The 27,552-nt window shown below is 46.6% G+C and overlaps 1 protein-coding gene, 1 long non-coding RNA gene and 1 other non-coding gene across 11 annotated transcripts in view; 1 reads left to right on the plus strand and 2 right to left on the minus strand.

The window, feature by feature from the left end:
* Nucleotides 1-188: 188 nt before the first annotated feature.
* Nucleotides 189-27,534, minus strand: LOC114114829 (uncharacterized). 2 transcript variants are annotated; one of them, XR_003589360.3, is made up of 3 exons: nt 27,336-27,534; nt 20,752-20,872; nt 189-12,152 (listed from the first exon to the last, which is right to left on the minus strand). It is a non-coding gene; the product is annotated as an uncharacterized LOC114114829 (long non-coding RNA). The 2 variants fall into 2 exon arrangements; XR_006059851.2 differs by having other exon boundaries at nt 1,659-12,055.
* TRNAG-CCC (transfer RNA glycine (anticodon CCC)) lies at nt 21,274-21,346 on the minus strand. Its single transcript has one exon. It is a non-coding gene; the product is annotated as a tRNA-Gly (tRNA).
* The window catches only part of SMARCA4 (SWI/SNF related, matrix associated, actin dependent regulator of chromatin, subfamily a, member 4), a 90,020-nt gene continuing 89,641 nt past the window's right edge, over nt 27,174-27,552 (plus strand). For all 8 annotated transcript variants that reach the window (XM_027969664.2, XM_027969665.2, XM_027969667.2 and 5 more), the window contains exon 1: nt 27,174-27,462. The gene's annotated coding sequence lies outside the window, so the exon portion shown is untranslated. The remainder of the gene's footprint in view (nt 27,463-27,552) is intronic.

Below are 27,552 nucleotides of genomic sequence, written 5' to 3' on the forward strand. Positions count from 1 at the left end.
CCCTGGGTCAGGAAGATCCCTTCGAGTAGGAAATGGGAACCCACTCCAGTATTCTTGCCTGGAAAATTCCGTGGACAAAGGAGCATGGCGGGCTGCAGTCTACGAGTCGCAAAGTGTTGGACATGACTGAGTGACTGAACTCACACGCATGGGAAATAAAGCCAATAATTTATAACAATAATGAAGTATAACATTTAAAAATCATGAATCACTATATTGTACACCTGTAACATATAATATTATACAACTGTAATACATATATATAAAATAAACCTGGGGGACTTCCTTGGTGGCGTAGTAGATAGGAATCTGCCTGCAAATGCAGTGGACATGGGTTTGATCCCAGGTCCTCACATGTCGGTGCAACTAAGCCCATGTGCCACAACTATCGAGCCCACCCTCCAGGGCCCATGAGCCACAGCTGCTGAGCCTGCACGCTGAAGCCCATGTGCCCTCGAGCCTGTGCTCAGACACAAAGAAGCCACCACAGTGAGAAGCCCATTCACCCAGCTGGAGAGTAGCCCCTGCTCACTGCAGCAATGAAGACACAGTGTAGGCGAAAAGAAATACATCAATATAATAAACTAAAAATTGAAAAAAAACAAAGCATTTCCTGGAGGTCCACTTGTTAGGACTCCAGGCTTCCACTGCCAGGGACCCAGGTTCAATCCCTGGACAGATCCCACAGGGTATGCAGTGTGGCTTAAGGAAAGAAAAAAAGGGTACGAAACATACAAACAAAAATCTTACTTAAATACCCACCCGCCTCCAGGGGCCAGAGGTCAAGAAGATTGCTGGGGAGTCCAGCCTAGGATGGAGGAGACCTCAGGGGTAGGTAGGGGCGTCCCAGGCAGAGGACATAGTATGGGTGGGCTAAGACCACCAGGTCACGTGGTCTTGGGCCCTGGTACCAAGCTGGACTTAGTCGTTGGTAGCTGGGGTGGCCTATGCATTTTCTAAAAATTAATAACCCTTTGTTTTATAGTTCTAGGTTTACAGACATACTGAGAAATGAATACAGAGTTTCCATATACCTGCCCAATTCCCCTACTCCTCTCCTCCAGTTTCCTCAATTATTAACGTTTTGCAGGAGTGTGGTGCAGCTGTGCTAAAGAATGAAGTAAGACTGATCTTCATTGGACGTGAGTTTGAGCAAACTCCGGGAGATAGTAGAGAACAGGGAAGCCTGGTGTGCCGTAGTCCATGGGGTCACAAAGAGTCAGACACAGCTGAGCTATTGAACAACAACGAGATTGATGCATTATTAGTTAAAGCCCATAATTCAGAGTGGGTCTCACTCTTGGTGTTGTGCAGTTCTATGATTTTTGGAAAATAATGATGACATCCACCCAGTATTGTACAGAAGAGTTTCATCGCCCTAAAAATCCCCTGGGCTCCACCCGTTTCTCCCTCTGTCCAACCTCCTGGCAACTACTGAGATTTTACAGTCTCTGTTGGAGAAGGAAATGGCAACTCAGTATTCTTCCCTGGGAAATCCCATGGACAGAGGAGCCTGGTATCAGAATGTCCTGTGGTTGGAGTCATATGGTATACAGTGTTTTCTGACTGGCTTCTTTTATGAAGCAAATGTACAGTTAAGGTACCTTCATGTCTTTTCATGGTTTGATAGCTCTTTTTCTTCATTTTTCAATATGCTCTTTTGTTAATTGTGGTGAAATATACATAACATTTGGGCTTCCCAGGTGGCTCAGTGAGTAAAGAATCCATCTGCAAGTGCAGGAGACGCAGGAGACATGGGTTCGATCCCTGGGTCAAGAAGATCCCCTGGAGAAGGGTGTGGCAACCCACTCCAGAATCCATGCCTGGAGAATCCCACCGACAGAGGAGTTTGGCGGGCTATAGTCCATAGGGTCGCAAAGAGGCGGACACGACTGAAGCAACTGAGCACACACTCACGCATCCATAATGTTTACCATTGTAATCATTTTTAAGCGTCCCGTTCAGTGGTGGTCATAGTGTAAACACAGCCACATTGTGTGTGGCCATAGTCAACTATCCATCTCCAGAACTCTTCTTATCTTGTGAAACTGAAACTCTGTCTTCATTAAAGATAAATAGCTCATTTCTTCTTTTATTTAAAAATTTTATTATGGTAAACTTTTGTTGTTGTTCAGTTACTAAACTGGGTCTGACTCTTTGCGACTCCATGGACTGCAGCACGCCAGGCTCCCCTGTCCTCTGCTGTCTCCCAGAGCTTGCTCAAACTCATGCCCATTGAGTCGGTGATGGAATCTAACCATCTCATCCTCTGCCGCAGCCTTCTCCTTTTGCCCTCAATCTTTCCCAGTATCAGGGTCTTTTCTAATCAGTCGGCTGTTCGCATCAGGTGGACAAAATATTGGAGCTTCAGCTTCAGCATCAGTCATTTCAATGGATATTCAGGGTTGATTTCCTTTAGGACTGACTGGTTTGACCTTGCAGCAAAATATACATAACATAAAATCTACCGTGTTAACCATTTTTAAGTGTATAGTTCAGTGACATTAAGTACATTCAAATTGTCGTGCAACCCTGCCCACCATCCATCCCCAGAACTCTTTTCGTCTTCCCAAAGTGAAGCTCTGTCCCCTTTAAACATTCACTCCCCATCCCCCTCCCCCAGTCACTGGCCCCCACTCACCTGCTGTCTGTCTCTATGAATCTAGGGACCTCCCATAAGAGAAATCCTACAGTATTTGTCCTTTCACGTCTGGTTTATTTCACCGAGTATTATGTCCTCTAGGTTTGTTCATGTCATAGCAAATGTCAGAAGTTTCATTATTCATTGAAAATTGTTTTTATTATTCATATATTTGGCTGTTGCGGGTCTCAGTTGTGGCATGCTGGATCTTTGATCCTAGCTGGGGCATGTGGAATCTTTTTAGCTGTGACATTCGAACTCTTAGTTGCTGATTTAGTTCCCCAACCAGGGATCAACCTGGGGCCCCCTGCATTGGGAGTGAGGAGTCTTAGCCTCTGGACCACCAGGGAAGTCCTAGAAATTCCTTTATTCTTAACAACTACTGATAAAGAAGGACTTACTTCTGTCACACTGTTAATTGTTTTCTATATAACTTACAGCTCTTTTGTCTTTCATTTCCTGCATTACGTTTTCTTTTGTGTTTAATTTTTTTAGTGAAACATTTAAATGCTTCTATTTCCTTTTGTGTATATTCTACAGCCATTTTGTTTGGGGTTACCATGGGGATCGCATTCAACATCCTACAGTTATAATACTCAAATTTGGATTCATGCCAGCTTAATGTCAATAACACACAAAACCACCTCTTCACGGCTCCATCCCACTGTTTTCCAGTTGTTGGTGTCACAGAATTGCATCTTCAGACGTTATGCATCCAAAAACATCAACCAATAAATGTTAAAATACATTAGCCTCAAGGCTTCCCTGGTGGTCCAGTGGTTAAGAATCACCTTGCAATGTAGAGGACATGGGTTCCATCCCTGGTCCAGGAAGATCCCACATGACATGAAGCAACTAAGTCCGTGTGCCAGGACTACTGAGCTCGCAAGCTGCAAGTAGCGAAGCCCATGCACTTAGACCCCGTACTCTACAACAAGAGAAGCTATCACAGTTAGAAGCCCTCATACTTCAACTAAGACCCAGGGCAGCCGTCATTTGTGTCCGACTCCTTGCGACTGCATCCGCGAGGCTTCTGTCCATGGGATTTCCCAGGCAAGAGTATGGGAGTAGGTTGCCATTTTCTCTAGGGGATCTTCCTGACTCAGGGATCGAACCTGCATCTCCTGCATTGGCAGGCATACTCTTTATCACTGAGCCACCAGGGGAGCCCTAGGTCCCAATGGCCATAGATTATATTTAGGTTTTCTGCCATCAAAATGCTACATCTTTTTCAAAAAGCAAGATTCCTGATTGTCTCTACTCTTGAGACCAGAGCTTGGAGGCTGTTCTACTCCAGCATGTGGTCGCTGGAAGATACTTTCACCTGTAGGATTTCAGGCCTTTCTTCTATGAAGCTCTGCTTTGAAATGCCAGCTTGCAAAACAGTTGAGACCTATTAAGAAACTTTCTGCTCTTAAAACATAGTAAACTTGATCTACAGAGACGGAGATTGTTTAAATGGAGATTAAAACTGTGCAGGTACCTTTTTCCCTCGCAGGCCTGCCTTGGTTCCTGTGCACCCACGTTCCTGGGGAGAGGAAGGTGATGCTGGTAGGGTACAACGTTACCATGGAGATGACTGGGACTTATCCTATGAACCGTGTTCTTGGAGCAATGCAAGTGACATTGGCAAGGTATAATGTTACCATGGAGATAGCTGGGCCTGGTCCTCTGAGCAGCAATCATTCTAGCTATTATCCTGGCAAAAAGAGTGTGAAGAAATTAATATGCCAGCAGCTCTGAGGACACGTGACTGCTACACATTCTGTGCTAGTCTGCATTTCTACGGCCCGTGAATATCTCCTGGAACCACTGTGAAGGTGCAATCTCCAAAATCGCCAGAGAGGCTATCAGGAAAATCTCCCAGTTCACCCTCTGTGGAAGGTTTGTTACAGATCCACAGCCTGATAAAGCAGAGATGTTTGTGCCCTTTGTCTTAAACCACAAACACAAAAGAAGAAAGAAAAAGAACAAAAGTTCACCTCAGAAGTTCATACTGGGGGCTTCCCTAGTGGTGCCCTGATCAAGAGCCCACCTGACAATGCAGGGGACACTGGTTTGAATCCTGGTCTGGGAAGATCCTACCTACTATGGGCTGCAACTGCTGGAGCTCACTCGCCTAGAGCCTGTGCTCTCCAACGAGAGAAGCCACTGCAGCTAGAAGCTTGCACCCCGTAATTAGACAGTAGCCCCTGCTCACCACATCTAGAGAAAGCCAGCACACAGCAATGAAGACCCACGGCAGCCAATAAATAACTAAATAAATAATTCAAAGAGAAAGTTTATATTCATCCCACAAGTCAACCTGAGGAAAAATCAGAGCAGCTGGGGATTAGTCTCTATGTGCTTTTACGCCCAGATTTTTGAGCAAAATTTTAGTTATATTTCAGTGGGCTCACTGTTTCATCTACTGATATTTCTCAAAGTGAACTTTATATCGTTAGCATATATGGCAGCTAGTATCACTTGCTCTAATTAGAAGAGTAGAAACAGTTATGATGACAACCACTATGGAAATCGGCATGGCAGTCCTTTGAACAGTTAAAAGTAGCTCTCCCATATGATCCCGCAACTCCACTTCAGGGCATGGACCCGGAAGAACTGACAGCAGGGTCTCCCACACACCTGTGTTCATAGTAGCATCATTCACGCGAAGGCCCTCTTCTGGGTTGTGGGTGGCCTGCTTCTCATTCAATCCCCACATGGTGGAAAGAAGCTGGGAGGGCTCCACTGCTGTTGCTCAGTGGCCCTGTGTTGTTCAGGGCTCCAGTCTTGCTCAGTCGTGTCTGACTCTTTGTAACCCCAGGGACTGCAGCATGCCAGGCTTCCCCGTCCTTCACCATCTCCTGGAGTTTGCTCAAACTCTCGTCCATTGAGTCAGTGATGCCATCCAACTATCTCATCCTCTGCCACCCCCTTCTCCTCCTGCCTTCAATCTTTCCCAGCATTAGGGTCTTTTCCAATGAGTTGGCTCTTCTCATCAGGTGACCAAAGTATCGGAGCTTCAGCTTCAGCATCAATCTTTCTAATGGTTCAGGGTCAATTTCCTTTATATATATATTTTTTTTTCTTTTTTTCAATTTCCTTTAGGATTGAGTGGTTTGATCTCCTTGCAGTCGAAGGGACTCTCAAGAGTCTTCTCCAGCATCACAGTTTGACAGCATCAATTCTTTGGGGTCTCTTTTACAAAGGCACTAACTCTACTCATGGGGGATCCACTCTCCTGACTTAACCACTTCCCAAAAGCCCCGCCTCCTAATACCAGCATCTTGGGTGTTAGCATCTTAACATATGAATCTGGGGGGATGCATTCTGTCCGTTGCAGTGGTTCATCATCTTCAGAGGAAGAGACTTCACTACGGAGCAGCTATGTTAGCAGCCAGCTGATTCATGCTGCGGACCCAAGCTGTCAACAGAGGCACATTCACAGCCTGATCCTTGACAATATGCCAAGTGTCTCAATACTGGAAGAAGATCGTTATGAAAAAAATATTCTCCACTCTGCATCCAATAAAATCTCTGGCACTGGGAGGCAGCAAAGAGTTCCAGTCCTGCTCTCATGGAATTGATCATTTTCTTTAAAATTTTTTTTATTTATTTGGCTGCGCCATTGTGAATAACGCTGCTTAGAATGTGGGTGTGCACATGCTGCAGAGCAACTAAACCCATGCAGCACCCCTACCGAGCCTGCCGTCTAGAGCCTGGAAGCCACAACTACCGGAGCCCATGTGCCCTAGAGCCTGTGCTCCATAACAAACAGAGCCACGGCAACGAGAGGCCCGAGCCCTGCAGCTGGAGAGAAGCTTCTGCTCTCTGCAACCAGAAAAACGGCCAAGGAAGAACGAAGACCCAGGACAGCCACAAATAATATCTACAGATAAATTCAAACAGTATTTTTTTAAAAATTGGGACTTCCCCAGTGGTCCAGGGGGTAAGGCTCTGCACCTCCACTGCAGGGGGCCTGGGCTCCCTCCCTGGTTTGGAACTAAGGTCCCACATGTTGTGACTCCTGAGCCCACACGCCACAACTAGGGAGTCCCTGTGCCACAACTAAAGATCCCACATGATGCAACTAAGACCCAACGCAGTCAAGTGAGATAAATAAATGAACAAATATTTTTAAAAAAACACAAAAAACAAAAATGGACTTCTCTGGTGGTCCAGGGGTTAAGACTCTACGCTTCCACTGCCGTGGGTGTGGGTTCAACCTCTGTTCAGGGAACTAAGATTTCCATGATGCAGCCGAAAAAAAAAAAAAAGACTAGAAGCCTCTCACACACTTGGACTGGGCCCAGTGCACCTGGGCACACAGGTTCAGCTGTTGGGGAGGCCAGATGGCAGCTGCAAAACCACTTCTGAAACACGATCCCCTGGAAGCTCAAAATCTTATTTATGCAGAAGCCAGCTGTGCTCACACACTGGCTCTGTCTCTCCAGTCCCCACTGATCCCACTCTTTGCCTTAAGGCCAGCTCCTTCTTCGGGCGTCACCTGTAGCATCTTTCTAGCCAAGGACACCTTCCCAGTTTCCAGCTCCTTGCTATACACCCTGCCTTCAGAGCACGTGCTGCAGAGGGGAGGTTGCAGACGGGTTTGTTCATTCAGCTTTCTCATGTAACATCCCCAGCCTGACACACAGATATCAGGGACCTACCTGGTCGGTCTTCTATACTGGGGAGATATCTGCTCAACTCCAGCCACCATACTAATTAAAAAAAAGTTCTAGACTTTTGATTTTCAACTTCAGAAATACATTGCCTTATTACTAGTGTTTCAAAAAATTCAACATACATTTATTTTATTATTTTTCCTTTTTTAATCTTTACTTAAAAATTTTTATATTATTTTCTTGTCATTCTTTTTTATTATTTTTAAACGTTTCTTTAAAAATTCTTCTTTTTAGTTTATTATTGTTTTTTAATTGTCTTTTGACCATTTGGCTGTGCAGCATGGCATGTGAGACCTTAGTTCTCCAACCAGGGACCAAACCCACGCCCCTGCAGTGGAAGTGCACTGGATCACCAGGGAAGTTCCCTCAACATGCATTTAGATTTATTCACAATTATATAAAATCCTAAAAGATGATGCTGTTAAAGTGCTGCACTCAAAATGCCAACAAATTTGGAAAACTCAGCAGGACCACAGGACTGGAAAAGGTCAGTTTTCATTTCATTCTCAAAGAAGGACAATGCCAAAGAATGTTCAGACTACCCTACAATTGTACTTATTTCACATGCTAGCAAGGTAATGATCAAAATTCTTCAAGTTAGGCTTCAGTAGTACTTGAACTGAGAATTTCAAGATGTATAAACTGAGTTTAGAAAAAGCAGAAGAACCAGAGGTCCAATTGCCTACATTCCTTGGATCATAGAGAAAACAAGGGAATTCCAGAAAAACATCTAATTTTGCTTTACTGACTATTCAAAAGCCTTTGTCAGTGTGGCTCACAACGAACTGTGGAAAATTCTTAAAGACATGGGAATACCAAACCACCTTACCTGCCTCCTGAGAAATCTGTATGCAGGTCAAGAAGCAACGGTTAAAACAAGATATGGAACAACGGACTGGTTCAAAATTGGGAAAGGAGTACAACAAGGCTGTATATTGTCACCCTGCTTATTTAACTTATATGCAGAGTACATCATGTGAAATGTTGGGCTAGATGAATCACAAGTTGGAACCAAGATTGCTTGGAGAAATATCAACAACCTCAGATACACAAATTATACCACTCTAATGGCAGAAAGTAAAGAGGAATTAAAAAGCCTCTTGATGAAAGTGAAAGAGGAGGGTGAAAAAGTTGGCTTGAAATTCAACCTTAAAAAAAAACTAAGATTATGGCATCCAGTCCCATCACTTCATGGCAAGTAGAAGGGGAAAAAGTGGAAGCAGTGACAAATTTTATTTTCCTGGGCTCCCAAATCACTGTGGACGGTGACTGCAGCCATGAAATTAAAAGACACTTGCTTCTTGGAAGGAAAGCTACGACAAACCTAGAAAGCATATTGAAAAACAGAGACATCACTTTGCCAACAAAGATCTGTCTGGTCAAAGCTATGGTTTTTTCAGCAGTCACGTGTGGATGTGAGAGTTGGACCATAAAGAAGCTGAGTGCCAAAAAATTGATGCTTTCAAACTATGGTGCTGGAGAAGACTCTTGAGTCTCTTGGACTGCAAGGAGTTCAAACCAGTCAATCCTAAAGGAAATTAACCCTGAAAATTCACTGGAAGGATTGATGCTGAAGCTGAAGCTCCAATACTTTGGCCATCTGATGGGAAGAGTCAACTCATTGGAAAAGATCCTGATGCTGGGAAAGATTAAAGGCAAAATGAGAAGGGGGCTGGCAGAGGATGAGATGGTTGGATAGCATCACCGACTCAGTGGACATGAATTTGAGCAAACTCCAGGAGATAGTGAAGGACAGGGAAGCCTGGCGTGCTGAGTCCATGGGGCTGCAAAGAATCAGACATGACTTAGCGACTGAATAACATTAACAATTTTACATTGTTTTCTACACCCATGAGTCTGTTTCTTTTATGTAAATAAGTTCATCTGTATCATTTTTTAAGATTCCACAATAAGTGATATCAGATATTTGTCTTTGTCTTAGTTCACTTACTATGATAATATCCAGGACCATCTATGTTGCTTCAAATGATATTATTTCATTTTTCTAGTTACTGAGTAGTATTCCTTTGTATATATATACCACGTTTATTTATTCATCTTTTGATGGACATTTACGTTGCTTCCATGTCTTGGCTATTGTGAACAGTGCTGCTATGAACAGTGGGGTGCAGTTATCTTTTTGAATTAGTTTGCTCTGGATATATGCCCAGGATTGCAGGATTACATAGGAACTCTATTTTTAATTTTTTTTAAGGAACATCCATACTGTTCTCCATAGTGGCTGTAACCAACCTACATTCCCACCATTCCTCCCACCAGGAGGGTTCATTTTTCTCTGCATCCACTCCAGCATTTATTATCTGTAGAATTTTTGACGATGGCCATTCTGACACATGTGAGGTAATATCTCATTATAGTTTTGATTTGCATTCCTCTAAATAATTAGTGATATTGAACATCTTTTCATGTGCCTGTTGGCCATCCATCTGACTTCTTTGGAGAAACATCCATTTAGATCGTCTGCCCACGTTTTGATTGAGTTGCTTTTTTGATGTAGAGCTGCATGAACTATTCGTTTATTTTGGAAATTAATCCCTTGCTAGTAGCATCATTTGCAAATATTTTCTCCCATGATGTAGACTGTCTCTTCATTTTGTTTATGGTTTCCTTTGCTGTGCAAAAGCTTTTAAGTTTAACTAGGTCCCATTTGTTCATTTTTGTTTTTATTTCCATTCATCTAGGAGATGGATCCAAAAAATATTGCTGAGATTTATGTCAGAGTGTTCTGCCTAGGTTTTCCTCTTAGGAGTTTTATAGTATCTGGCCTTATATTCAGGTCTTTAATTCATTGCAAGTTTATTTTTGATGTTAGACAGAACACAATTGATAGTTTATGCTAACTTAGTGACTCATGGTGGAGCCCTGGATTGTTTGTGCTAACTCGATGACTCAGGGTGGGTGCTGTTCGAGCCAGAAAGACCAACCACGTAATTAGATAGTTGGGCCTGGAGTCACAGGATATTAGCCTGACTTCCAAGGAGGGTAGGTGGGGACAGGGGCAGGAGACTGAGCCACTTGGGCAATGATCCGATCATGTAAGGATTCAATCAGTGACTCCTACCTAATGAAACCCCCGAAAAACTCTGGACACTGAAACCGGAGTGTGCCTTCTAGGTTGGCAATAATCTCTGTGAATATTGCGGATGGGTGTGTCTGGAGGATAAATGAATCCCTGAGGACATCAGAAACCTCTCGATGTTAACTCTCCAGTGTCACTGCCACTGTCAATGCTGGAGAAATATTTGCCATGTTTTTCTATATAACCTATTTATTTTATTGTTGTTTATCTTAATTTAAAAAGATCTCTTTTTAAAAAATATTTATTTATTTATTTGACTACACTGGGTCTTAGTTGTGGCACACAGGATCTTTGTTGCAGCATGCAGGATTTTTTTTTTAAATATAAAGTATTTTTAATTTTTAACATTTATTTGGCTGTCAGGTCTTAGCTTAGAGTCTTAGTGCACAGACTCTGCAGTCGTGGCCCGTGGGCTTAGTTGCTCCGTGGCATGTGGGATCATAATTCCCTAGGGATTGAATCTGTCCCCTCTGCAGTGGAAGCAGAGAGTCTTGGGACTGAACTCAAGTCCCCTGCATTGCAAGGTGGATTCTTAACCACTGAACTGACAGGGAATTCCCGAGATGCAGGATCTTTAGCTGTGGCACGGGAACTCCTGAGGCATGTGGGATCTAGTTCCCTGGCCAGGGATTGAACTTGGGCCCCCTCCATTGGGAGCTCAGAAGTCTTAGCCACTGAACTACCAGGGAATTCCCTCGATGTCTTTATAGCTTTTGACAGATGCCACCGGGAAATTGCCCCAGCCCTGGCACTGCTTTGACAGGGGTGAAACAGAATTATGCCTCTGTACTAGTCCCTGGGGGGAGCGGGACTGAGGGCAGGTCAAATGCACAACCGTGTGTTTTGAGAACATCCACATTGCTCCCCACTGGCCACCTGGGGGCAGCATGAGACCCACAGGTCAATGGACTGCCTCCCAGTCCCTTTGAGACCAATTGCAAGTTCAGGCTGTCCTCTGTGCTTCTGACAGATTGGCTGTAAATCAGAGGTACCTACGACCTTTTTTGGTTCAATTATTTCTCTAGAGCGGCTCACAGAACTCAGAGGAATATGTTACTTCCTAGATTACTGGCTTACTACAAAGGTTATGAAAGGATCTGAATCAACAGTTGGATGAACAGATGAACAAGGCGAGGTCCTGAACACAGGAGCTTCTGAGTTGGGGATGTGGCAATCTGGAAGCTCTCGGAACCGCATCCTTTTGGGTTTTTATGGAGGTTTCATCACATATGAAGTTCAGTACAGTTGCTCGCTCGTGTCTGACTCTTTGCGACCCCACGGACTGCAGCATGCCAGGCCTGTCTGTCCATCACCAACTCCCGGAGTTTACTCAAACTCATGTCCATTGAGTTGGTGACGCCATCCAACCATCTTTTAGGATTTGAAATAGCTCAACTGGAATTCCATCACCTCCTCTAGTTTCATTCGTAGCGATGCTTCCTCAGGTCCACTTGACTTTGCATTCCATGACGTCTTCTGGAAAGGCCGAAGAAATGCTGCCATTGTTGGAACCAGCCTGGAACCTGTGGTGGAGCTTGGCTGGTCATCCAGGGTCTGCTGATGGGCCTCCTGGAGGGCCTTCTTCTCCTTGGTCAGCTTAGCTATGACTTCATCCAGGCCGGCCATCTCTTCTGTGAGGTTTTTAACCTAGAAGAGTTAAAAAAGAAGTGACCTCTGCAGTGGAGCAGCTTAGATGGATGGCAGTCTCTGCACAAAGAACCAGCAGGCCAGCTTTGAAGAAAACCTGGAGAGAGGGAAAGTCACAAATCATCCCCAGACTACAGGAGAGACAGACATGGCAGACGGTGCTTGGATCAGTTGAGAACTTGCCATACTGAACTTACTACCAAACTGAACTGGGTCCAATGCCTGACATGCAACAAAGTGAATCTACTGACCCCAGCTTGTGGAGAAGGTGAATACAGCATTTATTTGTAGAGCACTAAGCAAGGAGACAGAGAAGGCAATGGCACCCCACTCCAGTACTCTTGCCTGGAAAATCCCAGGGACGGGGGAGCCTAGTAGGCTGCAGTCCATGGGGTTGCTGAGTCAGACACAACTGAGACACTTCACTTTCATGCATTGGAGAAGGAAATGGCAACCCACTCCAGTGTTCTTGCCTGGAGAATCCCAGGGACCGGGGAGCCTGGGGGGCTGCCAGCTATGGGGTTGCACAGAGTCGGACACTACTGAAGTGACTTAGCATCACATATGCAGGATGGAAGAAATCACTGGTAGATGGTGATGGATTCAAACTCCAGCGCTTCTCCCTTCCCTGGAGGCTGGTGGTGGGGTTAGGCACCAAAAGTTCCAACCTTCTCATCACAGGCTTGCTTCCCCGGACAACCAGCTCCCATGCTCGGGTACTTTCCAAAAGTCCTCATTAACATAAACTCAGGTGTGTAGAAAGGCACTTGTTACCACTGTCAAGACATCTTTATTGTTTTTACTGTCTAGGAAGTGCTGAGGGTTTTAGGAGCTCTGTGCCAGCAATGGGGATGAAGACCAAATATATTGCTCTTACTATTAGTCACAATATCACAGAACACAATTTGAATGTAGAACTAATGAGCAATTCCAGATGAACAGGATGTGAGGGTGAGAGAGAGTGAGGTGGTGAGGAAGACACTGAGATGTTTGGCTTGAATACCTGGAGGGGTGGAGCTGCTGTGGATGGACAAACAAGGCTGTTATTATTGTGTTTCAATTTAATTTTGCACTTTTTTTCTGTGCCACATTGTGTGGCTTGTGGGATCCTTGTGCCTGGACCAGGGATTGAACCTGGGCTCTTGGCAGGGAAAGTGTGAAGTTCTAACCACTGGACTGCCAGGGAAATCCCTATTACTGGTTTTAAAATGTAAAGTACTACCTTAAAAATAATGAAAAACCATTCATATTTTGGTCTTCCTTCTTATTCAGGAAACACCTTTCAAATTCTAAAGCAAAGGGTCCTATCCATGGCTCGTGCCAAACCCATGGACTGTAGCCCACCAGGCTCCTCTGTCCACGGGATTCTCCAGGCAAGGATACTGGACTGGTTGCCATTTCCTCCTCCAGGGGATCTTCCCGACCCAGGGATTGAACATGTATGTCCTCCATTGGCAGGGAGATTCTTTACCACTGAGCCGCCGGGGAAGCCCATTGGTAGCTCAGATGAATTAATTTATTTAAGGTTTGCTAAGCCCCTACTATACACCAGCAACTATTAATATTACAGACACATGGGACAAGTCAATGAACAGTTTGAAGGCCCTTGCTCTCATGGAGCTCAAATGATAGTGGGAGGGGTGGGGGAGCACAAAGGACAGAGGAGACGACAGTTGGCATAGTTAATATACTATTAAAAATTTTTTATATTTATTAAAAAATATTATCTATTTGGCTGCACTGGATCTTTGTTGCAGCACGTGGGATATAGTTTCCCGACAAGGGATCGAACCCAGTCCCCCTGCATTGGGAGTGTGGAGTCTCAGTCACTGTACCACCAGGGAAGTCCCTAAATTTACTACTGACACAATAAGTAAGGAAATCAGAGAGTGTGTTAGAAAGTGGTAAGTGCTATTGAGAAGTGGGGCTGGGAGAGCTAAGTGCTGACAGAGGGGCTGAAATCAATGCCCAAAAGGGTGATCGGAGATGCTGAGACTGGAGTAAAAGTCTAACGGAACTGAGGGAGGGACTTCCCTGGCAGTCCAGTGGTTAAGAGGCCCTGCTTCCACTGCAGGGGGTGAAGGTTCAGTCCCTGGGGAACTAAGACCCATCGTGCAGCACACAGCAGCTAAAAATAAAAATTAAAAAAAATCAATACAGGAACTGAGGGAAGAACAAGGATTTCTGGAGAGAGATTGTTCCAAGCAGACAGACAGCAGGTGCAAAGACCCTCTGGCAGGACCGTGCCCAGCAGGCTGGAGGGATGGTGAGGAGGCCAGTGAGCCTGGAGAGCATGAGTGGCGGGGACTGGTGGAGTTGAGGGTACAGGGTCTTGTGGGCCACTGTCGGGACTTCAGCTGAGGTCAGTGTAGCAACTGAGGCTAATCCTTCTAGTCTAAGTAGATTCCAGAGGCTCTGATTGCAAGAAATGCTCTTAAAAAAAAAAAAAAACAACCACAAACATGGAGGATAATTTTGCTTTACAATGTTGTGTTGGCTTCTGCCATACAGCAACATGAATCAGCCACAAGTATACATATATCCCCTTCCGCTTGAATCGTCCCCCTACCCCACTCCACTTAGGTTGTCACAGAGCACCCAGTTGAGCGCCCTGTGCCCACAGAGCAACTTCTCACTAGCTATCTGTTTCACACATGGTGATGTATGTGTTTCAATACTACTCTCTTAATTCGTCCCCGCCTCTCCTTCCCCTGCTGTGCCCATAAGTCTGTTCTCTATGTCTGCATCTCTATTCCTGCCTTGCAAATAGGTTCATCAATGCCATTTAAGAAATGTTGTTTTTACCTTGCCCCAGTTGTGGTGCTGGAGAAGACTCTTGAGAGTCCCTTGAACAGCAAGGAGATCAAACCAGTCAGCCTTAAAGGAGATCAGTCCTGAATATTCATTGGAAAGACTGATGCTGGAGCCGAAGCTCCAATACTCTGGCCACCTGATGAGAAGAGCCAACTCATTGGAAAAGACCCTGATGCTGGGAAAGACTGTGGGCAGGAGCAGCAGGAGGCAACAGAGGGTGAGATGATTGGATGGCAAACAATGTACAGATTTGTCCTACTGAGTGAAGCAAGTCAGAGGAGAAGTCTCCATGGCACGTGTTATACATGGAGTCTAAAAAGAAGTGACACAAATGAGCTTATTTACAGAAAGAGACTCACAGACTTAAGAGAATGAACTTATAGTTGTGGGGGGCAGGGCAAAGACTGGGGGGAAGGGATAATTAGGGAGTCTGGGATGGACACGTACACAGTGCTATATTCAAAATGGAAAACCAACAAGAACCTACTGTACCGCACACGGCTCTGCTCTGTGTCCTGTGGTAGCCTGGGTGGGAACGGAGGCTGGGGGAGAATGGATGCATGTATATGCATGGCTGAGTCCCTCTGCTGAAACCCAACCTGAAACTATCATAACACTGTTGATCGGCTATACTGCAATACAAAATAGAAAGTTGAAAAAAAAAAAAAAAAGGACCTAGTGAGAAGTCCCAGGAGAAAATCCAGAGGAACCCAAGATAGTGAAGCCCTTCCCAAGGAGAAGCAGCTCGGCTGACGCCCCACCCCGCCATGCCTTTCCCAGGGGCCCCCTGCTGACAGCTGCTGATGCACAGGTCATGTTGGAGGAGGCCCGGCTTGGGCAGGGCAGAGATGGGCTTTGTCTCTCCAGTTCACTGTTGGACAACCTGTTCTACCACAGTCTGGCGGATGCCACACCCCGGCATAATCTGCACTGCAGAATGAGGTCAGTGGAAGAAAGCAAGAAGATGGCGTGGGAGAGGCAAAGAGGAGGCAGATGGAGGGGGGCCAGGTGAGAGGGCCACCTGGTTCTGGCACACCTAGGCCGGCTTTATAATGTCTCTGCCTTTTAATACGCTGTCTAGGTTGGTCATAGCTGTTCTTCCAAGGAGCAAGTGTATGCGTATGTCCTGGTGTTCACCTGTTTCTACTCTGTTTTGGTGACTGATGGCTAATGTTATGTGTCAACTTGACTGGGCTGTGGTGCCCAGTCATGTGGCCAAACGCTAACCTGGATGTTCCTGGGAGGGTGTTTTTGGATGAGAGTCACATTTAAATCAATAGACTCTGAGCAAAGCAGACTGCCCTTCATAATGCAGGTGGGTCTCGCATGATCAGTTGAAGGTATGACTACATCAAAAGACTCACTCCCCCAAGCAAAAGGGGATTCTGCTGGCAGATTGCCTAGGGGGTGGAACTGCAGCATCAGCTCTTTCTGGGTCTCCGGACTGACGACCCATCTTGCAGATGCTGGATTTGCCAGTTTCCTTAGTCATCTGGGCTTCCCGGTGGCTCAGTGGTTAAGAATCTGCCTGTCATTGCAGGAGAGGTGGGTTTCCATCCTGGGTCAGGAAGATCCCCTGGAGGAAGAAATGGCAACCCACTCCAATCTCTCTTGCCTGGGAAATCCCATGGACAGAGGAGAATAGTGGGTTACAGTCCATGGGGTTGCAAAAGAGTCAGACATGACTGAGCGTGCATGCTCCTTCTCTTTGATCACCTGAGCCAATCTTGTATTAGTCTGCTCAGGCTGCCGTACCAACATATCATAAACTAGGTGGCCTCAAAAACAGAAAACATTTTTTTTTCACAGTTCTAGATGCTGAGACATCCCAAGATCAAGGTGCCAGTAAATTCAGTTTCTAGAGAGGGCTCCCTTCCTGGCTTGTAGATGGCCACCTTCTTGCTGTATGCTCACATGGCAGACTTAGAGATGGAGATGGAGGGAGAGGGGAGAGACAGAGAATAAGATTGTTCTCTGGTGTCTTTTCTTCTGTGTGTGCACGTTCAGCTGCTATGTTGTGTCCAACTCATTGTGACTCCGTGGACTGTAGCCCGCCAGGCTCCTCAGTCCATGGAATCCTCCAGGCAAGAATACTGGAATGGGTTGCTATTTCCTTCTCCAGGGGAATCTTCCTGACCCAGGAATTGAACCTCTGTCTCTTGCATTTTCTGAACTGGCAGGTAGATTCTTTACCACTGAGCCACCTGAGACAGAAAGAATAAGATTGTTGTCTGGTGTCCGCTCTTGCAAGCACACCTGTCACATCAGAGCCCCACTCTCATAACCTCATTTAACCTTAATCACTTCCTTCTAGGCCCTCCTCCAAATATAGTCACAGTAGGAGTAACAGCTTCGCCATGTGGATTTTGGGGAACACAATTCAGTTCACATCAAATCTCTTTCCGTCCATGTACACAGCCTGTTGGCTCTGTTTCTCTGGAGAACCTGGACTACAGAGGTGAGATGAGATCTTCTAAATAAACCAACCCAAGCTCTCTCCATCACAGACCACTGAGCACAGGTGATGCTGGCCTCTAGGGTGCCCCTTCCCTCTCTGGCTCTGTGTGTCACCTGCAGGCAGCTGGCTCCTGCCCCACCGCTAGCCTGCACTTGCTTTTGCTCCCATCACTGGCAGCAGTGGTTAAGGGTATGGCTACCAGAGTCCATCTACCTGGCTGTGACCAGGCCAGCCTGTAAGGACAGTGTTGACCTTGGGTAGATTATTAACCTTTTCCCTGCCTCAGTTCCCACTGTAACATGGGGGCAATGGTAGGACATGCAGCGAGGGTCATGTACATATATAGATATGGATGTATAGGTTTTAGATGAACAGACTTTAGTTTTCAAAGATTTATTTGGCTATGTCAGGTCTTAGCTACGTCACGTGGGATCCTTCACTGTGGTGCCTTGACTCTCAAGTTGTGGCGCGCGGGCTCAGTAGCTGGGGCGCAAGCACCAGGGATCGAACTCACATCCCCTGCACTGCAAGGGGGATTCTCAACCACTGGACCACCAGGGAAGTCCCCAGACTTTATTTTTTAGAGCAGCTTTAGGTTGACAAAAAATTGAGCAAATAGTATACAGTTCCCATATATCTGCTCTCCCCATCAACCCTCTATCCCATCGTTTCCAGTTTCCCTTATTATTAACATCTTGCATTAACGTGAAACACTTGCTACAACTGAAGTTGGTTACAACTGAATCAATATGGATCCACTACTACTGGCTAAAGTCCACGGTTCACAGCAGGGCTTACGCATATTGCTGCATATTCCATTTTTTAAAAATAGGCTTTAATTTTTAGGGCAGTTTTAGGTTCACAGCTAAACTGAGCAGAAAGTGCAGAAAGAAGAGTACAAGTTCCTTATAGCCCCTGCCCCCCTCACATGCACAGCCTCCCCCACTGTCAACAGCCCCCACCAGAGTGGTACATTTGCTGCAATTGCTATACCTGCCTTGACACACCACCATCAGCCATAGTTTGTATTAGGGAAAACCCTGCATTGTACATATTATGGGTTTGGGCAAATGACATGTTACCCATCCCTGACTGTATCATGTAGAATGGTTTCACTACCTCTCTCTCAGCCCCAACCCCAGGGGAAGGGTCTTCTTTTACATTCTCTGGTTTTGTCTCTTCCAGAGTTGTCATCGAATTAGAATCACACAGTATATAGCTATTACAGATTGGCTTCTTTCCCTCAGAAATACGCAATTAAGGTTCCTCCATATCTTCCCCCCACCCCCGCTATTTTTTGGCCATGCTGCAAGGCATGCAGAATCTTAGTTTCCAGACCAGGGATCGAAACCACGCCCCCTGCAGTGGAAGTATGGTTGTGGGAAGTGGGAAATAGGCTGCCTGGTTTGATCTTATTTCTCTGTAGTGCTGACATTCCATTGTCTGGATTTATCACGGTTTGTTTATCCAGTCATTTATTGAGGGGCATCTTGGCTGCCTACAAATTTTTGCAATTATGAATAAAGCAGCTAGAAACACTCGTGTGTAGGTTTCTGTGTGGCTAAGTTTTTAATACATTTGGGTAAATACCTTGGAGCAGGATTGCGAGATGATAAGAGTATATTTAGCTTTTCCTTTTATTTACTTAATTTTTGGCTGTGCTGGGTCTTTGTTGCTGCATGGGCATTTTCTAGCTGCAGCAGGTGGGGGCTACTCTCTAATTGCGGTGTGCAGGCCTCTCATTGCGGCCGCATTGAGGAGCACAGGCTCTAGGGTTTGCGGGCTTCAGTAGTTGTGGCACTCAGGCTTAGTTGCTCTGCAGTGTGTAGAATCTTCCTGGACCAGGGATCGATCCCGTGTACCCTGCATTGGCAGAAGGATTCATAACCACTTGTGCTCCAGGCAAGTCCAAGGATATGTTTGGTTTTGTAGGAAACTGCCAAAGTCTTCCAAGGTGGTGGTACCAACTTGCATTCCCACTACATTTAAATTTACAGATTCCCAGCTTAGAATAGCAGCTGGCACCCAAGAACTGCTATGCAAGTGTTAGCTGTTGTTGCTCATATTAATTTCTGGTCCTTCAACGGTGGCTTGGCTTGCTAAGCTCATCATTTTAACACCTTTGAAAAAGGATTCCCTCCTGTGTCTCTATTTTTGCCAGCAGAGGAAGGGTATCTAACCAGTCTGGGGTGGGGATGAAGCTAAATCTAAGCCAAGTCCTCACATAAGATGCCAGGGAGGGAGGCAGAGAGATGGCGTTCAAGCTGGGGTTGTTGCTCAGTCACTCAGTTGTGTCTGACCCTTTGCGACCCCATGGACTGCAGCACACCAGGCTTCCCTGCTCACTGTCTCCCAGAGTTTGCTCAGACTCATGTTCATTGAGTTGATGATGTCATCCGACCATCTCATCCTCTGTCGCCCCCTTCTCCTCCTGCTCTTAGAGACTAGAACAGGACAAAAGGGGACCTGCATTAGGTGTGCAGGGCTGCGTTCCCAAGCAGGTAGAGGAAGATTTGCAGTGGGGACTGGGGTGGGCAGTAGAGGGCGGAGCCTGGTGGGCCTGCTACTTCACAAAGCCAGGGCCATTCAGGGCTTATTTAAAGTAAGCAGGTGCGGACTCCCCTGGTGGTCCAGTGGCTAAGAATCCACCTTCCAATGCAGGGGACATGCTTGCAATGCCAGTTCTCTGGTCCTGGCCCCAGGTCTGCTGAGCAGATGCTCTGTGGGTGGGGGCCCCGTGCCTGTTCATAGGTCCTTAAGAAGATCCTGACAGACACACTAGTAGTGTGTCCTCTAGCACACATTTACATCTACAGTTTTAAAATATGGTCACGTTGAATTAATCACATGGCTACACTAGTTGTAAATTACTCACCAGACTCACCCTTGCCTTTCCTATTGGTAGGCAGGTGGGATAAGTATCTGAGTCTGTGGATACGTGCCACTGAAATGATTGCTCCATCACCTGTTCACAGACCGTACAGATGGCAAGGCTCACGTAGGGCACTTTCTTTTTTTGGCTGCACTGAAAGACTTGCAAAATCGTAGTTCCCTGACTAGGGATTGAACTCGTGCCCTCAGCAATGAAAGCGTGGCATCCTAACCACTGGACCACTAGGGAATTTTCATTCCTTGGGCACTTTTTATCTTTGATTGGGCGAGAGCTTTGTTGCTGCGTGCGGGTTTTCTCTAGTTGCGGTGCACAGGCTTCTCATTGCAGTGGCTTCTCTTGTGGCTCATGGGCTCTAGAGCGCACAGGCTTAGTTGTCCTGAGGCATGTGGGATCTTCCCAGACCAGGGATTGAATCTATGTGCCCTGCACTGGCAGGCAGATGCTTAACCATTGGATCACCAGGGAAGCCCCCTGGACATGTTCTACGAAAAAAATTTCTAGAGCTCCACCAGATAGGATCTCAGAACTTACAGAAAGTTCTCCAGGCTTGTGTTTTGAACTAATCTCCTCTTGGTGATTCATCACACAGGTTAATGTTTCTTTGTTTTTTTAGAATAGAAACCTCCATGGGGGCAGAGGAGTTGCACAGTACCTGAAAATAAATCAAGCAATGGGTTAAATCACTTTTATTGAATTGTCTCCTAAACAAAAATCACTTTCATTGAACTCCTTCCCAGCTGGCCCAGTGGTGAACAAACTGCCTGCCGATGCAGGAGATGCAAGAGACTTGGGTTCAATCTCTGGGTCGGGAAGATGTTCTAGAGAAGGAAATGGCAGCCCAGTCCAGTATTTTTGCCTGAAAGATTCCACTGACAGAGGAGCATGGGGAGCTACAGTCCATAGGGTCACAAAGAGTCAGATACGACTGAGCATGCATGCACACACAAACACCTCCAACAAGACTGTAGCTCCCAGAAGGCAAGACTGCTTTCCTTTTGTTTTTTAAAATTTATTTAGCTGCACCAGGTCTTAGTTGCAGCACGTGGGATCTAGTTCTCTGACCAGGGATCGAACCTGGGCCTCCTGCATTGGGAGCTCAGAGTCCTAACCACTGGACCACCAGGGAAGTCCCCTCCTTCAAATTTTCTTCCAGCAACTAAGGTATGATTACCACAGAGAAGGGATTCAAAATATTACAAGATGTATCTTCTTCAACTTGCTCATCTGTTCATTTGCCCAGATTTGCAGAAGTACCAGAAGTCAGGTGAAGGTAAATAAGTGGATGTGATACACAGTTCATGGCGTAAAGCTGAGGGCAGAGAGTTCTGCAGACTGCAGAATATGGTGCATTGTTTCTCCAGATGCTGATGGAGGGTGATGCCGTTAGAGTTAGGCTGTCCCCTCTTACTGATTGCACTGGGAAGGAGGGGAAGCTGCAATTACTGAGTGCACTGACCAGATCTCACAGCGGCTCCCGTTGACTCTGCAGGGTAAATACCCAGGAAGGCCACAGAGAGTGCAATTACACACACACTCACACAAGAGCAGGAGAGACCAAACAACCCAAACAAATATGGCAGGCCACGGAGGTCTTTTTTTTTTTTTCTTTACATTTTTCAAGCAACAACAAAGTAATTTCTTTTGTTCAGTTCACTGCATAACAATTTCTACCCAAGCCACTACACAAGAATCTTTTTAAAAATTAATTTTTATTGGATTATAGTTGATTTACAATGTTGTGTTAGTTTCAGGTGTATAATGAAGTTTCAACTATACATATACATAGATCCACTCTTTTTTAATTCTTTTCCTATATAGGTCATTACAGAGTATGAGTATAGAGTATTACAGAATTTCCTGTGCTATAGAGTAGGCTCTTATTAGTTACCTATCTTATAGTACTGGGGATATGTCAATTCCAATCTCCTAATTTATCCTTTCCCTCCCCTTTCCCGCTTGGTAATCATAAGTGTGTTTTCTACATCTGTGACTATGTATGGATGGAGCCTATTTCCCTTGTAAATGTTATCCTAAGCTTCTCCTTTCCTTCTCTGGATAGAAGTTTCAACACATCTGAGAAAATGCAAGTGATCTGCAGCTTTGCTTCATTTGTTATTTAGTCCCTAAGTTGCTCCGTTATGTCTGATTCTTTGCGACCCCATGGACAGTAGCCCACCAGGCTCCTCTGTCCATGGAATTCTCCAGGCATGAATACTGGAGTGGGTTGCCATTTCCTTCTCCAAAGGATCTTCCTGACTGACCCAGGGATCGAACCTGCGTCTCCTACATTACGGGCAGATTCTTTACCACTGAGCCACCAGGGAAGCCCCCCAAATAAGACATACCTCTAAAACACCTATAAAACTATGAAAAATGTGGGTAGTTTCCACCTGTAGTTGCAGAAAGTGACATAATTTGCTGCAAGTGTAACATGATATTCTTGATCATCTGCTGAGCTGATTTAAAACTTGGGCTTCCAGCTAAAAGAAATCTATTGCCCTGGGTTTGTAATGTGGAAGGATGGCTTCTTGTTTTCTGCACAGCACATCTTATTGCTTGACTTGGGGAAACAGTTTTCTTGTGATGCCCATTTTTCAGGGCAGTAGGTCATGTGTGAGGAATAAACATATGTTTGGTTAATAAATTAGCAGTTTTATGCCTAAGTAAGATCTGAAGAGATATTCAAAAGAGTATTTCCTAAAGGGAGTCAACCCTGGATAGTCACTGGAAGGACTGATGCTGAAGCTGAAGTTTCAATACTCTGGCCACCTGACGCAAACAACAGACTGATTGGAAAAGACCTTGATGCTGGGAAAGATTGAGGGCAGGAAAAGAAGGGGGCGACAGAGGATGAGACGGTTAGATAGCATCACGGACTCGACATGAATGTTAGCAAACTCTGGGGGACAGTCAGAACAGGGGAGCCTGGGGCGCTGCAGCCCATGATGCTGCAGAGTCAGGCACGACTGAGCATGAACAGCAGCAGCACTCACTTTACTGCGGCAGCTAAAGAGTACGCATTTCACATTTTCACCCACTGGATGTGGTGAGCATTTTATTTCAAGACCTTGATGTTGAGTCAAAAGAGATTAGTCCATTTTCTCTGTAACGGTTCATCTTGTGGATCTGTTTGGCTGGGTCATGGCACCCAGCCATTTGGTTAAACACCAGTTTCTATGTTGCTGTGGAGACTTTTATCAAAATGTGATTCATGTTTAAATCGGAGTCACGATGTTGAGTCAAACCGTGGACCTCCCATCATGTGGATGGGCCTCATCCAGTCATATATAAGGCAAAAACTGAGGATTCCCAGAGAGGAAGGTCTCAAGACTGTGGCACAGAAACCTTGCCGGAGTTTCCAGCCTACTGCCCTGTGGGACTCAAGCTCAACCCTGCAGCATCCTCTTTTCCCTGAATTCCTAGCCATTGGCCTGCCCTACAGATCAAACTTCAGACTTGTCAGATCCTACAAGCCCTGGATGCTGGGAAAGATTGAAAGTCAAATGAGAAGGGGGCAGCAGAGACTGAGATGGTTGGAAGGCATCATCGACTCAATGGACATGAGTTTGTGCAAACTCTGTTAGACAGTGAAGGACAGGGAAGCCTGCTGTGCTACATTCCATGGAGTCACAAGGAGTCAGACATGACTGAGCGACTGATCAACAACAGTCATGTGAGCCAGTTCCTTAAAATAAACATCTTTCTCATTTATCTATATAAATATATATTAGTATATATATGTGTATATATTCTCTTTCTCTCCATATGTATATATACTTCATTTCTCCAGTGCAACAGAATCAATAGGATGTATGTATGTATGTGTGTGTGTGTATATCTGGGATTTCCCAGGTGGCTCAAGTGGTAAAGAACTCACCTGCCAGTGCAGGAGATGCAGGTTTGATCCCTGGGTCAGAAGATCCCCTGGAGAAGGAAATGACAACCCACTCCAGTATTTTTGCCTGGAGAATCCCATGCACAGAGGAGCCTGGTGAGCTACAGTCCATGGGGTCGCAGAGTCAGACATGACTGAGTGACTGAGCATGTGTGAATGTATATGTATATCCAACATCCTATTGATTCTGTGTCTCTAGAGAACTCTGACACATCCTGTGAGCCACGTGGGAAGCTCCTAGCTAATAGAGCCACAGATACCAGAGGGTGTAGATGTGAATGCAGACTCTGAGACTGCTAAGACCAACTGGGAATTGTATTGTTGCCGTGTGGGGAGTGATGCTGCAAACATCTGGACTGCTACACTCCTCTTTGCATCCTTGCACAGCACAGCTTCCTCATGCCCCTATCTGGCCCTGTCCTGCCCACTGGGGAAGGTGGGAGGGGCAGCTATCATTGTAATAGGCAGCATACGGGAAGACTGACCGAGTCCTGGACACAGGAGATGAGGGTTGGAGCCTAAAGCTCTGACTTCACGCTAGGCATCTCCCTAGTGGCATTTGAGATGCCACGGGTGTGATACTGAGGTCTCAACAAGCATCCCATAAACTCTGATTTTGTGAGAGGCAGCGTGGGCCACCGGAGAGTGCTCCTTCAGCCTCTTTTCCATGCACCAGTCACTAGGCGCTGTGCTAGGTGCTGAAGACAGACACAAAGCTTATGTTCCAGCGTGCAGGGTGAGTGCAATGGAGAAAAGTCACCTGGGGATGTAGGATGTTGCATCTGTAACATTACAGAGATTCTCTGGGAGACACAGCTATGCAGGGGTCAGATGCACATGCGCAAAGGCCCTGGGGCAGGAATGTGCCAGGTGTGAAGAATATTAAGAATTGCCAACAAAGCCCTGCCCTCCCTGGCTACTGCAGACCTCCCCCCAGAGCCACAAGAGCTGTCCTCTGTTCCCACGCTCCTTTCCTTCTTCAGGGTCTCTGCACATCCTGTTTCCTCCGCTGAGTGCACTCCTCCTTTGGGTCTTGGCATATGGAGAGTTTGATCTGACTTCTCATTCCCAGGAAGACCCCATATTATGATCTCACCAACCCCGGGGCTTTTCTTCCAATGCACTTAGATTTTCCTGTCAAGTATTACTAGTGTGATTGGTGGGGGAGATCGTTAGCTGAACTCATGGACTGTTTGCTCCAAGGGCCAGAACCCTGCCTGCTCAGTGCATCACCGCACGACTAAGACCAGCTCAGCGCTTCTGGGTATTTTGGCTGGGTCAGGTCTTAGTTGCAGCATGCAAGATCTTTTGTTGCAGGGCACGGAATCTTTAGTTGTGGCTCTTGGGGTTGTTTGCTCTGCAGCATGTGGGATCTTATTTGCCCAACCAGGGATCAAACCTGCCTGCGTCCCCTGCATTGCAAGGCAGATTTTTTCTTTTTTTAAATTTATTTTTAATTGGAGGATAATTGCTTTACAATGTTGTATTATCTTTTGTGCAAGGCGGATTCTTAACCACTTGATCACCAGGGAAGTCTTCTGCTCAGCGTTTAAGATGTTGAAGGCACTTTAGAAATATTGCTTGAATGAATGAGACAGGCCGAAGTCTAGACCTCACTTGCCCATTTCCTGTCCATTACCCAACGTCACAAGCTAAGTCACCGAGAGCTTCTCCATGGCCTGTTTTCATGGATGCCTCATAACCAACCCTGTGGAGATGAGTGGTGTCACTGTTTTCACTTTACAGGTGAAGAAACAGAAGTGTAAACTTCTGTAAACTTGCCTGGCATCCCCCAGGTACTAAGGAGAGTCAGGTTTTCAACGCAGGTCTTTTTGGCTTCAGGCCAAGATATTAGCTGCTGCTTTATGCTCTAAGGGCCTCACCTTGGGCTTGGAAAGGCCCAAAGTGCTGGTGATACACACTCCATAGAAGCTAATATATTTTCAATTAAAAAAGAATATTTTTAAGGTGTCTAGTGTGTTGCAGAGGGTGGCCCCACACTAGATATTGGGTATTCTTCACTAGGGACTAAAATTGACAACACTGCGCCACTTAAATTGAGGTTAGGGAGACAGATACTAAAGGGGTTACCCAAGAAATGTGAAAGAAAAGGAGGTGGTGATCAAAGAGGGGGCAAGGCCAGGGGAGGTGATGAGTCAGCTGAGACCTGAAAAATGAGGGGGAAGGCCTGAGAGAAGCAGGGGTAGGGAGTCACAGGCTCCAGGACTTGGCCCTGGGAACCGTTTGTCCAGTTGTGGGGCTAGAAACAACGAATACAGACTCAAGAGATACTCTCAAAATTTAAGAGATGAAGCCTCCTAGTCTCTGGGCCTTCACACTTGGAACAAAGCTCTCTCTCTCTCACTGCTTTTATGTCTTGACTCAAATGTCTTCGCAGAGAGGCTTTCCCTAGCTGCCCCATTTAAAACTTCCCCGACCCTTCACGTGTCCATTTCAACACAGTGTATTTTACTTAAGTTTTCTTGCCTCGCGCCTGCCTCTCCCACTAAACCATGAGCGCCACAGAGGCTGAGATTTCTCTTCGGTACTACAGTACCTCAGTGTGGGGCAGGTCAATAGATTATCTGCTAAACTAATAGCCCTAGGTAAGTTGTGCGGAAAAGATAGCCACGGTCTTTGCGTAACAGGCTTTGCCGAACGGGCACCGCCATCATCCGAACATCGACCTGCACTTGGCCCAGGGGCCGGCTCTGCTCATCCCCGGCCCCAGCCTGTCCGCCTCCTGCCTTCATGCACGACCTTGGAAGCCTCACTTCTGAGTCTCAGGGGCCCTCGGCCACGCTTTCCCCGCAGACCTCTCCACCACCCACCCCATCCCCCAACCTCCCGCTGCCACCTCCACCTCCACCACCGCCGCAGTGCCGCCTGCTCTGCGCATGCTCGGCGGCTTTGAGACGCGCGGCGTGCGGGAACGGAGACCACCGCGCGCAGGCGCATGACCGTCCCACACAGAGTCGGGAGGCGCGTCGGGCGCTCTAGCTCTCTCTGGCCCCACCCACCTCTCCCAGACAACCCCGGCGAGACGCGCACGCGCCCTAGGAGCGGAAGGGCGGGCGGGCACGCGCACGAGGACGGGCCAGCAGCGGAAGCGAGTGGGAGTTCGTGGTGGGGGGAGGGGAGGTGGCGAGTGCGCGCGCAGCGGGGGCGCGGGCAGCGTGGGGGGGCGGCTGAGGCAGGCGGGCGCGCGCGCGAGGCTTACCCTCGCTCGGCGGCTGCGGCGGCTGCTTCTTTGTTTCGTGAGGAGAAGCGAGAAGCCCATTCTGCCCCCGGCCCCGCGTGGAGGGGCGGGGGCGGCGCCGGGAAGGCGACGGCGCCGGCGACTCCCGGTAAGGAACGTGGGTCGCGGGGGGAGCGCGGCGCGGGGCTTGGGAGGACGGTTTGAATGGAGCCGGGGCGCCGAGGGGGGAGGGGGCCGC

Source organism: Ovis aries, chromosome 5, assembly GCF_016772045.2.
Source record: "Ovis aries strain OAR_USU_Benz2616 breed Rambouillet chromosome 5, ARS-UI_Ramb_v3.0, whole genome shotgun sequence".
Lineage (NCBI taxonomy): Eukaryota > Metazoa > Chordata > Mammalia > Artiodactyla > Bovidae > Ovis > Ovis aries.